The sequence below is a fragment of the Portunus trituberculatus genome, chromosome 49, assembly GCF_017591435.1.
Source record: "Portunus trituberculatus isolate SZX2019 chromosome 49, ASM1759143v1, whole genome shotgun sequence".
Classification (NCBI taxonomy): Eukaryota; Metazoa; Arthropoda; class Malacostraca; order Decapoda; family Portunidae; genus Portunus; species Portunus trituberculatus.
Window position 1 is genome coordinate 14,028,035 of NC_059303.1, and position 7,325 is coordinate 14,035,359.

At 37.7% G+C, this 7,325-nt stretch overlaps 1 protein-coding gene across 1 annotated transcript in view; it reads right to left on the reverse strand.

Annotated features, from left to right (window-relative positions):
- Positions 1 to 295: 295 nt before the first annotated feature.
- Positions 296 to 7,325, reverse strand: part of LOC123499278 — a 66,022-nt gene continuing 58,992 nt past the window's right edge. Inside the window, 1 exon segment of the mRNA XM_045247079.1 lies at positions 296 to 531. The gene's annotated coding sequence lies outside the window, so the exon portion shown is untranslated.

The window sequence follows — 7,325 nt, forward strand, 5'->3', positions numbered from 1 at the left end:
GACAAACAAGAAAAACAAAAGCTACCGAAAAACACAAGAACAAGAAACAAAAATAAATCACACAAAAAAAAACACAAATAAATACCAAAATCACACTAACCAATGACAAACAAAAACACCAAATCCAAACTTCACAATAACACCAGCAAAAAAAAAAAAAAAAAAAAAAATAGAAAAAATTGATAAAAAAAAGCTAATCCTTAGGAAAGTGTGAAATAGAAATAAATAATAGAAAAAAATGGAAAAAATATCTAAGTCTAAGGAAAATGGGAAATAAAACACATCCTTCTCCAAATATAGATATATACTTTATTAGACAGAGACTCGGGGGACACCTACAAAAATATTAAGGCACGCTAAAATGACGTAGGCGGGGCTGACGGGGGGCTGACGTGGGGCTGACGTGGGGCTGACGGGGGTCTGACGTGGGGCTGACGGGGATTGACGGGGATTGACGAGGGACTGAAGAGGGTTGACGTGGGGTTGACGGGGCAGGGCAGACGGGTTCGGGGTCAAGGAGGGGACGTGGATCTGTGGGAGGAAAAAAATACATATTAATTCAGTGATGACCTTGACAGTAGCCTGGAAAAAAAGTGATTTAGAAGAGAAAGGGGAAAAAAAAGGGTGTTTACAAAAGAGAGAAAAAGAGAGAGAGAGGGAGGAGAAGTGATAATTTACAAGAAACAGGGAAAAAAATGTTATTATTTAGAGAAAAGCGAAGGGAAAAGTAAAAATTTTGAGAAGCGAGAGGGAATAAAAGGTAAAAAGAATTACAATAATTTAGAATTAATCATTTTGAAGAGAGAGAGAGAGAGAGAGGAGAGAAGGTAATTTAGAAGTAATCATTTAGAAGAGAGGGAAAAAGTAAGCATTTAGAAGAGAGAGGGGGGAAAAGTAATAATCTAGAAGTAATCATTTAGAAGAGAGAGGGGAAAAGTAATAAATTAAAAGAGCGAGAGGGGAAAAAAGTAATAATTTATACGAGAGAGAGAGAGAGAGAGAAAAAAGTAAAAAGTAATCATTTAGAAGAAAAAGAAAGCAAAAAAAACAATAATTCAAAATAGCAAGAGGGGAAAAAAGGCAATTAGAAGAGCGAGCGGGAAAAAAGTAATCATTTATAAGAGAGAGAGAGAGAGAGAGAGAGAGAGAGAGAGAGAGAGAGAGAGAGAGAGAGAGAGAGAGAGAGAGGGAAAAAATAGGTAAAAAGTAATGATTTAGAAAAGCGAAAGGGGAAAAAAATGTGGAAATGTATAGTGAGAATGTTTCCCCTTGCAACATTCATGGATTTTTAAAGCTGGTTCGGTGGACGTAGCTTTCAAATTGACTCACAACGCCTCGCTGTTTACGAAATGCTGGAGTGGTGGGCATTACTGTACGGCTGCTGAAATATACGTCGCACACACACACACACACACACACACACACACACACACACACACACACACACACACACACACACACACACACACACACACACATACATACATACATATACATACATACATAGTAAACCTAACAGGCGGCACACACACAGAGAGAGAGAGAGAGAGAGAGAGAGAGAGAGAGAGAGAGAGAGAGAGAGAGAGAGAGAGAGAGAGAGAGAGAGAGAGAGAGAGAGAGTGAGTGAGTCACAAGTACACAACAAACACAACTAGTAAGTAAACAACACGAAGCAAAAGAGTATATAACAGTCAAAAATAAAGCCAATTTTCAACATAGCGTTTTCATCCAACTATATAATATGAACCCTGAAAAAAAAAATAGATAAAAAAAGTCTTTATGAAATACTGCTCATGCTATTTCATTTATACCAGACTGTACCTCGATTTATGTTGGCATTACGGACTTAATTTGCCTAACTACGTTTATTCAGAGATCCCCGGAACAGTATATCAGATAAACATCATTATCTCCGCCTTCTGTGCCCTGATCACTCACGCGGTCAAGTGGCGGTGTGTTAAGTTAGGTTAGGTTAGGTTGGGCCAGGTTAGGTTAGGTTAAGTTAGGCTAAGTTAGGTAAGGTTAGGTTAGGTATAGTTTGGTTAGGTTAGATTAGGCAAGGTTAGGTTAGGTTAGGTTAGATATGGCATTAAGTGAGGTTAGGTTAGGTTAGGTTAGATATGGCATTACGTGAGGTTAGGTTAGGTTAGGTTAGGTTAGATATGGCATTAAGTGAGGTTAGGTTGGGTTAGGTTTCACTGCGATATGAAGCAATAAACGCCACCACAAGCAATGTATGACATCTTTATAAATATTACCAGGAGAGAAAAGGACTAAATAGCATATATATTTGGCAATTGGTGCACTGTTGACAGACTGGAGGTGGCTGTGGAAATAGTATAGATGTCTCAGGGTGATTAGTGATTAAGGAAAGGTGTACCAAATGGCAGGCAAAAGTTTTAGAAGACAGAAATGAAATACCTCGCTTATCTGGAAATTACTTATAAGATAAACAATAGCGGTGTGTTTAGGAGAAAGAAATGGGAAATACCTCACTTATCTAGAAATTACTAAGGAGATAAACATTGACGGTGTGCTTAGAAGAAATAAATGGAAATACCTCCAGATAGACGGTGTGTTTTAAAGTAAGAAATGGAAATACGTCGCACATCTGGAAATTAATCGGATAAACAATATTTTTTCACCATCTAACCTCTAACAGTTCACGCAGTCTTGTGGCGAGGAGTCTAAAAGCATGTAATTCATATGGCCTGGTTATCTAGATGTAAGAGGGAATTATTAACCTATTAGTCCCTTACTTAACTTTTCCTACTTCAATTTAACACATTTTTTTTAATCCCCTTCAGTAGCATGACGCATTTTCATATTCATTCTGCTTACTATTTGGTGATTTTATACAGCTTCTGAAACTCATGTGGGGATTAAAATAGTTAAGACTTCTGACTTCCATAGACTCTTTCTAATGTAAATAAAATAGTCTAATCTTACCTGAAAATCATGGTAAAAATATGTCCCAGTAGTAAAGAGATATATATTTTTTATGGACATTCTTCTCGTAACATTATACTGATTAAAATGTAGTGAATCAAGTAACATAACTCCTTGTTTCTTTCATCTATATGTCTGTAAAACGTCGTGCAGAGCTTTCAGTGCTGGAACTTATTATCGCAGAGAATTGTTCAACTACTAACGATATTATGGCCATTGCAATTTCGAAAAAGTTTATTCATTTATTTTCATGCAATAAGTGGTCCTAATCAAAACAAAAAGAGAACAAGGCCTTCCGTTCTTCGTTCGTGTCAGTTCTTAAGAAAACCAAGTAAAATAAAAAGAGGGTTAAGTGCATTGAAACTCTTGACTGAAAATAAATGGAGGACTGAGCAAAAAGAGACGAAAACATTTATAAAATTTAACTTTTCTTGTCAATGGCGTCATGAAATTATACTTTAAACTTGCAGCAGACCATTATATCAATAGTGAGGCGAGGCAATAGCAGTAAGTGGATTAGAGAGAGAGAGAGAGAGAGAGAGAGAGAGAGAGAGAGAGAGAGAGAGAATCTAAGAGGCGATACAGAATGAGATGGAAAGTTGGAATCTACCCAACTTTCCCTTCAGAGTGTCTAATGGGTGCGCACTTACCACGTTCCGGCTAAGTTTGTTTTTCCAATCTTGTCCATCTCCTTCCCTTGTACTTGGAAAACTTAGCATTAATCACCACCCATACATTTATCTAACTTCTTTTAAATCAATATTTGTACTGACTTTGTTACATGCAATAATAAAACGATTTTTTTAACTATATTTTTTCTGTATACACTATAAAATCTCTACACAGCTTAATTAACCTCTTTAAAGCATTATATGTATCTCTCACTACTCTTTACCTTTCTTTTATTTATCTATAACACAACTTCCCAATTCACTCCATGCTTGCCTTATCTAACAATTGGAACTGTCTTTGTACTCAACACATTCCCGCTTCGTTGTATCCATTACTGAACGTAAGCCAATGTTTATCTACGTAACTTCTTATGCCCTTCAGTACAGTGACGTGTTTCCATATTCATTCTGGCTACTATTTAGTGATTAAATACAGCTTCAGAAACTTATGTGAGGGATTAGAATAGTGAAGATTCTGGCCATTAATCTTCTGACCTCTACTGACCCTTCCCTCATGTAAATAAAACGGTCTGATAGCACACAAATCAAGGTAAAATTATTTCTCAGTATTGAAGGAGTTAAATACAGCTTCAAAAACTTATATGGGAGATTAGAATAGTGAATACTGTGGCCATTAATCTTCTCATCTCCATAGACCCTACCTAATGTCAATAAAATGGTCTAATCATACAAAAATATCAAGGTATAAATGTATTCTAGTAGTGAAGGGGTTAGAATAGTAAAAACTCCGGCTATTAATCTTCTGACTCCATAGACCCTTCCTAATGTAAATAAAATGGTCTAATCATACACAAATCTCAAATGTGTCCTCGTAGTGAAGGTGTTAAATCTGCATCTACCTTATAACTTCTCATTGCCCTGTGTAACTCAAGGGAGACGGGTGAAGAAGTCCAATCCCCATGTCTCTTATCAGCTCCCTTATCACTAGTTCTGGCCAAGGCGTTTTTCTCCCCCAGCAACTTAAGATATTTGGATTCGTAGAGACACGCACGCTAGTTTGTTTTACCTTGTTCCGTGTTATTATCTTTTTTTTTCAGAGAGAGTTCTGGGTCTTCTGATTTTCTAGGTTTCTTTTAGCTTTTTACTGTTATGTTTGTTCTCTCTCTCTCTCTCTCTCTCTCTCTCTCTCTCTCTCATCACGCTTGCCACAAAAAAAGAAAATGGTTTAGACTCAATGATCCGCGGCTTTTAAATGTGTTATAATGATTATCCTCATTATATTTAAGTCACCTAATAAAAAAAATACCAAATCTCTCTCTCTCTCTCTCTCTCTCTCTCTCTCTCTCTCTCTCTCTCTCCCCTGCAAATAGTATTACGTAAACCAATACTGCTACAAGACTCGCCTTCTTTCAAAATCCCTCAAATCTTCCTGGACAAAGAAACACACTCAAGACTGAGAGCACGAAAGGTAAACTTCTTGGAATAACCGAAGAAACGTACCCGAAACTTGTCCCCTGCATCAAAATGTATGCCTGGTGGACCTGAATTATACAGTGGAGGTGGCAGTGGAGGTGGTGGAAGCGGTGGAGGCGGTGGAAGAGTGCTGGTGAAAGGTAAGGTAATGGACAAGTGGGTCCCTGTGTGTGTGTGTGTGTGTGTGTGTGTGTGTGTGTGTGTGTGTGTGTGTGTGTGTGTGTGTGTGTGTGTGTGTGTGTGTGTGTGTGTGTGTGTGTGTGTGTGTGTGTGTGTGTGTGTGTGTGTGTGTGACCTGGAGACGTGATATGTCAGGTAAGGAAGGAATGTAGCGTGACTTCTTCCCTCCCCGTCCCTCTCCCTCGCTAGTGACGTGTGTGGCTGGGCGCTGAAGGGAAAGCAAGGACGAAATGAGGATATGAAGTCCCGTCATGCTTTCACCGGCAGCCTTTCCTCCGTCAAGCAAACTACCACCTTTAATGAAGCACTGTCTAAAGGGGACGACCTTCCTTCCATCCTTCCTTCCTTCCTTCCTTCCTTTTTTTCCCTCACCCGCCCTCTTTTCCCTTCCCCTAGAATGCTAAAGGGAGTTTCTGAATGGATTTATGCGCTTTATGATTAAAAATATGTAGCCACCAACCAGGATTTTGTTTGCGTGTCTGACTTCTACTAAGATTAAATATTTTTAGATGGATTAACTTCACTTACGTGTGTGTGTGTGTGTGTGTGTGTGTGTGTGTGTGTGTGTGTGTGTGTGTGTGTGTGTGTGTGTGTGTGTGTGTGTGTGTGTGTGTGTGTGTGTGTGTGTGTGTGTGTGTGTGTGTGTAGGACGGGGAAAAATGTGTTGCTGGGGAGTTTTGTCATGAGAGGCGTGTGTATGGGTAACGCAGACTACTAAAGCAATTTCTCTGTGTTACTTTAAGGCGAAGTGTTCTTGTTTATTTGATCTTTTTTTATTCTTTAGGGTGATGTGAAGATCCGTTTTTCATGTAATTTTTGTGGCTGGTGTTATATTATGCTCAATTATGCTATGTTATGTTATGCTATGTTATGTTATGCTACGTTATATTATGCTACTTTATGCTACTTTATGCAATGTTATGTTCTTTCGACTAAACTAACTTAACTAATGAATTTTAAAAGAGGAGTACCGTAGTTCATATCATACTGTAGGAAAGATGCATCGTGGCTCGGAAAAATATCGCACTTTAGAGAACACTATCGTACTTCAGGGAAAAAAAAACTATAGTACTTCAGGAGAAAATATCGTACTTCAGCAGAAAACTATCGTATATATATATCATACTTCAGGACAGAACTATCGTACTTCAGAAGAAAACTATCATACTTCAGAAGAAAACTATCGTACTTCAGAAGAAAACTATCGTACTTCAGGAGAAAACTATTGTACTTCAGGAGAAAACTATCGTACTTCAGGAGAAAACTATCGTACTTCAGGAGAAAACTATCGTACTTCAGAAGAAAACTATCGTACTTCAGGAGAAAACTATCGTACTTCAGAAGAAAACTATCGTACTTCAGAAGAAAACTATTGTACTTCAGAAGAAAACTATCGTACTTCAGGAGAAAACTATCGTACTTCAGAAGAAAACTATCGTACTTCAGGAGAAAACTATCGTACTTCAGGAGAAAACTATCGTACTTCAGCAGAAAACTATCGTACTTCAGGAGAAAACTATCGTACTTCAGAAGAAAACTATCGTACTTCAGAAGAAAACTATCGTACTTCAGAAGAAAACTATTGTACTTCAGGAGAAAACTATTGTACTTCAGGAGAAAACTATCGTACTTCAGAAGAAAACTATCGTACTTCAGGAGAAAACTATTGTACTTCAGAAGAAAACTATTGTACTTCAGAAGAAAACTATCGTACTTCAGGAGAAAACTATCGTACTTCAAAAGAAAACTATCGTACTTCAGGAGAAAACTATCGTACTTCAGAAGAAAACTATTGTACTTCAGGAGAAAACTATCGTACTTCAGGAGAAAACTATCGTACATCAAGAGAAAACTAAAAAAAAAAATAAAATAATATGAAGGGAATCTAAAAGTACTTATTTTTTCTAGCAAATCCTTTTAGCCAACACCCTACGCCGGTTTTCTTTGATGACCTTACCCCGTTTTCTTTATAGTGTTTACTGGGTGACTAATCATTATCGTACATCGAGAAAACTATCGTACATCAGGGGAGGAGCATCAAGACTTGGTACACCCGATTGAAACTCTTTGCTTCTCAACTTTTTAAGACTA